This window comes from Sceloporus occidentalis, unplaced genomic scaffold, assembly GCF_023333645.1.
Source record: "Sceloporus occidentalis isolate IW3139 unplaced genomic scaffold, rSceOcc1.0.p SCAF_5, whole genome shotgun sequence".
Taxonomy (NCBI): domain Eukaryota; kingdom Metazoa; phylum Chordata; class Lepidosauria; order Squamata; family Phrynosomatidae; genus Sceloporus; species Sceloporus occidentalis.
This window is the reverse complement of record NW_028316985.1, coordinates 84,161,201-84,168,027: the sequence shown is the minus strand read 5'-3', so window position 1 is coordinate 84,168,027 and position 6,827 is coordinate 84,161,201. Positions and strand designations below refer to the sequence as shown.

Genomic DNA, 6,827 nt, shown 5'->3' with positions numbered 1-6,827 from the left:
AGGCAGTGACAAACCTCCACTGAACAAATCTTGCAAAAAACAAACAAACAAAAACCCACCTAGGATAGGTTTGCCTTTGGCACCATGAGTAGAAAAGACTTGAAGGCACACCACAACAACATTATAAGAATATTCCAATTCCCTGAGCTCTGGTATTTTTCTTATGCCATGAAGCAGTCGAGTAGCCCCTTCTGTAAGCCATTTTGCTGATCCGTCTTGTAGGCTCAGGCCAATAATAAAGAGTCAGACATAGAAATGAAGAGGAAGCTGCAGAAATCATCTGGCTCACAGAGAAAGACAGGGATATGAATGATGCCAAGAGGCCAAAGCTCCAAAGGAAGTCCCAGAGCATCCAGACGTTCACAGTAGAAGGATTCACAGATGCCAAAGTCAGGAGGTTGGCATTGTAACAGCTTAATATTTAAAAAGTCCCTTGGACCCATTAAACCAAATAGGCATGGATTTGGTGGAAAGCTCTGATAGCTCTCGCTATCTTTTTGTTTCAATCCCACAGGTTTATTAAGTCCTATACAAAGTTGGCAGCTCCCATGGAGCGGTAAGTGCCTTTGCATTTTTTGGGAGATGCTGGGAATGTGGTTTCATAGGAACTGTTGCTGATGCTATAGAACTACTGTAGTGATTGTCACCTTTATTTCTATTCCACCTTTTCTCCAAAAGCAGGACTCTGGGTTCTCTTGCAATGAATGATGTTTACTTAGGAATTTTATAGAGCCAGATAAGCCTACAAGGACGGCTGCAGGTGGTAGGAAAACGCAGTGCCTCATCCCAGGGTGCAAAGCATCCTTGTTTTTCCATTCCGATCTCCATTCTGGAGTCTGTCACTGATCTGAAACAGTTGGGGAACTTCTTCACAACAGTTGTGCCTCAGCCATGGATGAATATGAAGAGCAGCTGAAAGACAACCCTCCAAAAGGTAAGCAAAGGAATTGTGCTCCCTCAACCGGCTGGTGGATTCAGCTTTGGAGGTCTCTGGGGCAGAGCTTTAGAGCAACCTCTCCAATAACTTTTTAAATTCCAGATTGCTTCCTTGGCTGAGCTTTGAGGTTCTGCAATGATGTTTCTATGCCAGCTAAGTTGGAATTATTCAACTGGCAGAAAGTAGGCAAAATACGTACCTGTGTTTTCACAATTTACACCATCTTTGTTAAACCAGGGATGCACAATACCTGAGGATGCTCTTCTGTAGACCATGGAGAGATGCAGACCTCAAACACTCCTCTGGCCACCCTAAAATTTTGGGAAGGTAGCAAAAATGTCAAATTTTGCCATCCAGAAGCATCTTAGGAAGGGTAGCTTCCATTTTTATGTGGATTCAGGGCTGCACTGAGCTCAGGAAGGCTGCATGGGGCCATGATTTGCCCCAAAGCAGCAAATGACAGCAAATTCCCGGAAGAGTGGGATTGCAAAAAACAAAACAAACAAACAAACTTGCCATCAACCTGATTTCTAGGGGACCTCTTAAATGTTAACATGCATAAATAATATATATCTGATATATTTTATATCAAGAGTTTCACTTTTGCTGAGATAAATGTATTCATTTGTTAGGCTGTTCCTAGACTTTTAAAAAATGTTCTCCCGTCAAAGTACCGGGAAAGACAAAAGGTCCCATCATTAAGATCTGTGGCGTCAAGGTGAATGCCAAAATGATTATGTGACTTTTACTTCTCATTGTTGATTTTTATCACTTATATTTATTAGCATAAAATGAGAGGGAGAAAAAAAATGAGCAACCACAGATTTTACTAAACAAAAACAACCAGTAATATCAAAATGACCACCTGAAATAAACATGTTCACTACAACCTGCTCCCAGAAACCAATGTTCACATCAGTTTCAGAATCTCACCTTTTGACAGATCCTTGCATTGCTCTGGTAGGGAAGTTTTTTTAAAAAAAGATATGGGATTTTATTCATTTTTTGTTAATTTTCCCATCCAAAGATCTTGCCAATTGAGACAGACAAAAAGCCACAAGAGAAGGATCTCCAAGACTGGGTGGACTACCTGCTGTATTTGGTCAAGCAAGAGAAGGACAAAAGGAGAGTGTGGAAGAGGAAAAAGAGGTCAGTTGTGCCAAAAATGGAGAAGCCAAGAGGTCTTGGACCAGCTCTTGTTCCTTCAAAAGAAATTGTAGCATCAGCTTTTGTAGAATTCATCTTCTTTTGCAGATGTATGGAGTGAAGGGGTGCCCAGGAAGGACCTCAAGTCACTCCATGCATCTGAGGAAGGAGACCAAGTCTACAAAAGTTTATGCTACAACTAATTTTGCTCAAAGGTGCCACAACATCTCTTTGCAAATTAAAACAAGAGTAATTAGAGTAGGCTTAAAACCATATTAAAATATGGCAAATTAAAACAGAAGACCCTGCAGCCTGATAAAACAATTTGAAGCCAAACACATGCACAAATGTGAATTAAATCCAATGCACCCCTAAACGCTCAAAGCAAAATCCACGTTTTTACTTGGCATCCAATTAAAAAAATGTTATCTCTGACATCTTCCCACCATGGACAGCTTTCCCAGATGGGACACAGAGGAGGGGATCAGGGTTCGATTACCTGATTGAGCATAAAAATCCACTGGGTGACCTTGGGCAAGTCACACACTCTCAGCCTCAGTGGATAACAATGGCAAACCTCGTCTGAGAGAAAGGAAACCCATTGCATTGCCCTGTCCATGTTACAGCTGGGAGTGAGCCCATCCTTATCTCAAATGAGGAGGAGGAGGAGGAGGAAGAAGAAGATGAGGAAGATTTGGATGTGGAGACATTTAACATCATAGATTTTCCTCTATATTAAACTTTAACTAAACATTGCACTAAAGGAACCTAGAGATTCCTAGCAAGAACAATCTACTAGGCATTTGTAGCTCCTCCAGCACAATTCTGTGGTCAATGTCTGGAAGATGTTGACATAGAGTTGTATTGGAGGACCTAGAGATTCATAGGGAGGTATATTCTCACTTATAAATGGAATGTTTTTCTTATTTGTGGTTTTTCCACTTTTGTGGTTTTTTCCACATTTTGGCCAGCTTGCTCTTAAGTTTCTCACTAACTTCTTCCTTTCCACCCTCTTTTGCTCTTGACAGGAACAGAAGAAGAAATTCAACTACAGGGGCACTCACAATTTTTAGGTGTACTTCTGTTAGGTGCACTCACCATTTTTCTTATGTTCCAGAATAGAGGGATCCAGTATAGGACTGGCACAGCATGACACCACTATCAGATATTTACACTATGCTGAGAGAGAGAATGCATGACCTTGGCCAGAGAGCACCAGCCTCCTTCCAATTCCTTATTTATGGCAGGGCTGGAAATGCTGCAGCCCTCCAGATGGTCCTGGACTGCAATGCCCAGTGTTCCTTGCCTTCTCCTGTGTTGACTAGGGTTTCTGGGAGTTTGGTCCAACAGCCCCTGGAATCTGATTTAGGGGAACAAGCTCAACATATTGTAATTCCTTTTCCCCCCAAGATCAGTATTAGATGTCATTGAATACTATGAGGAGCACAATGAAAACTGCACGAGTATCTATTGATGCTGAAAATTCATTTGATAACATGAACTGGGTGTTTATGATAGAATTATTGAAGTAGAGGCATATTGGAGTGAAGTTTGTGAACTGGATAGAGCAGATATATAGGGATCAATCTAAACCAACTCCCAGTGGATAACAAGGGAGGACTGTATAAAGTTGGATGGTTCGGACCACTGTTTCCTATTGGTGATGGGGCTGGGGCAAGTTCAGGGACTGGTCCATATGAGATGTCCTTAACATTTACGGGGGAGAGGCTAAGTCAGTTTGACAGTTGTCAATCATTTTGACACTTCATTCTTTGCATCTTAGGAAGCCAACCAAGTCTATGAGAGCTTAGGCTACAAATTCTTTCACAAAAGATCCCTTTGCATACTGATGAATAAGAAGTGCATCTCTTCCATTTGCAATGAGGTTCACACACATACAACCTAAACCTTTCCAAAACCCAAGGAAAAAAACACTGGATTACAATACGACTGGATTTTGTACCCCTTCACTTTGCAGATCCATCCAACATTTAACATTTTGGAAGTGACCAGGCATCTGCCGCCCTATGAAAGAGTTCATATCGTGCCCACCTGGCCTACAACATGGAGGGCAGAGGCTGTTGGATTTGGAGTAAAGAGGACTTTCCCCCTCCCATTGTGTAGGAAAACTGCATGTAAATGCCTGCAAACTGGGGTGTGATCACAGCAAATTTAAGGGTGCTCCTCCTGGGAATCAGGAGGAGAGGGACAACTGTTCCCACCTTTCTTTCATTTTCTTTTGGGGTGGCATCATGAACCAAAAGAAAAGTCCTAAAGACAGAAGTCTTTGAAGTCTATGGATTATTCAAGTCCATTGCTTGTCGGCCAAAGCATCTGCGATGGCCTCTCTCTCTCCAGCAGGACACAAAGCCATCCTGCTTTCTGCTCCATCCATGTCCTCATAGTTGTCCCTCCACATTACATGAAATGTTTGAGGGAGTCTTAGTAAGCCTTTCAGTGTTCAGAAACAAAAACCAGCACAGGGTTGGTCTTTTCTCAACAGGCCCACAGAGCCAGGCAGAGAAGCCAATGCCCACTGTTGAACTAGTATGGGATTATGTAATTCTGGAACATAAGGGGGGGGGGGGGGAGACCAACTAGTCCTGTCGCCTAAAGCAACAAACAAACAAACAGTATATAACAATAATTTATATTTGTGACAATACGCTGCCAGTCTCCTAGTGGTTTCTGATGTAAATATGTCATTTATAAGATATGTATTCAATGTTCCTACACTGTAAAACAGCTGTATTTTGGATTCTTCTATATTAAAATGTGAGATGGACATTTTCACAAATCTAGTTGCCGCCTTGTGATGTCTGGTTAATTGTTGTGTTTTGGCTATTTATTTTTATATGTATTTATATCTTGATCAGTGAAAGGGAAATGCAAACAATGGTTATTAGGAGTTCTGTTTTAGTTCTTTGATGAACAGAATTAAAGTTTTGCATATCTAAGTTTTACATCTGGCAGCTTTCTAGCTCTTAGAGGCAAAAAGATTGCAAAATGTTTTAAACACAGACCACCTCCCTTGCCTTAGAGGTGAGTTGTAAAATGCATCAATCAATCAATCAATCAATCAATAAACATATGGATGCCATTTTCCATACAGTGTTCAAAGGGATCTTGTAGCACCGTTGAGAATAGCTGAAAGATAGAAAGAAATAAGCTGTTAGCATGACCTTTTGTAGATTGACTCTGTTTCTTCAGATGCCAATGTTAACTCAAGTCTAGGAAAGTTCATGCTACTAGCTTCTTTCTCTTACCAGCTTCTTCTTTCAAAGGTGCTTCAAGATCCCTTTGCGCACAGATTTTCCAGACTAACAGGGCAGTCCATTTGAATTTTTTATACAGGATGACAGTTCTCTGGGGGACTGTTCAATGTGTAAAAATATTTCCCCACTTTTGAACACAGGATACAACAAAACTATGCATTATGTCTGTTTGTCTGAGTGAGAAACACAGGGGATAATGAAGAGCAAGTCTCTTGATGTCAGCATCTTTAAAAAGTGTTTAATATCATCTGTCATGTGACTAAGTTCCAGTCTGTGGAGCATTCTAAACTCTGACATTTTAATCTAATCCTGTGACTGTCTGATCATCCACACCTCAAGCATTTCCGTGGTCAGTTATTTCCCTGAGTGATGTTACATGGGCTTCTCCCTCTGACCACAGTGCTTAGCACAACTCTGAAAGTCTTCAGGGATAATTATTTTAAAGGCATTTACAAAATTGACCTCCCGCAAATTGTTCTCCCACTCACTTGCTTTCTCCAACTAGTTATGTATCCTTCAAGATACAAAAGTGAGTGGAGTCATCACTGTTGAATATAATGATGATGAAATGCAAAAGTCAGCTGTCAAAAGAGATAGAAGGTGATGACATTGTAGAATGTACAGTTTATTTTCTGTGTAGTAACTGATCTCTGGATCTGTTTATTATTTACAGTTGGACCTCAGTATCTGCTGGGGTTTGATTCTAGGACCCCATGTGATAACCAACATCCATGGATGCTCAAGTCCTATTAGAAATAATGGGGTTACAATATAGTGTTCCCTACATAAAATGATAAAATCAAGGTTGGCGCATATATATATATATATATATATATATATATATATGAGAGAGAGAGAGAGAGAGAGAATGCTTTCAATGGCCAAATCCATGGATGCAGAATCTGTGGATATCGAAGGCCAATTGTATTTTATTGACTAAATAAATATATTTCACAAATTTCTCTCAAAGAGTGGGCATGTGGCAAATGTAACTGGGTTTTTGTTTAGTTTGTCCACATGGGTGGCTGAGAAAACGACATCTTTGCTTTCTGATACTTCAATGAAAACAAACTTTATTTCATGCACAAAATGATCAGCCAGCTTGGCTCCTGGTCTGGGAGAAAGGCACCATATAAATAAAGCAAATAAAGCAATAAATAAATATATAAATAAAGGTGCTGTGTATAAAATTATCTTCTGGTTATGTGTAGGAGGTGTATATGAAACATAGATGAATATCATGTCTAGAGTTGTGCCCCATTTCCAATGTTTCTCATTATGTCTAAGCAAACATTACAAAATCTGAACAATTCCGAAATCCAATACACTTCTAGTCCCAATCATTTTGGACAAAGGAGACTCAGCTTGTCACAATCATAGTCATGATTTCATTTATATGCTGCCTTTGTAATGAAGTGGGAGCTTTTTCAATTTTTGATTTCATTTGTATTCCAAGTGAGACTCAAGAT

The 6,827-nt window shown here is 40.2% G+C and overlaps 1 long non-coding RNA gene across 1 annotated transcript; it reads left to right on the top strand.

Moving 5' to 3' along the window:
• Positions 1-558: 558 nt before the first annotated feature.
• Positions 559-3,324, top strand: LOC149312423 (uncharacterized). Its single transcript, XR_016281406.1, has 3 exons — positions 559-934; positions 1,965-2,086; positions 3,112-3,324. It is a non-coding gene; the product is annotated as an uncharacterized LOC149312423 (long non-coding RNA).
• Positions 3,325-6,827: the final 3,503 nt, after the last annotated feature.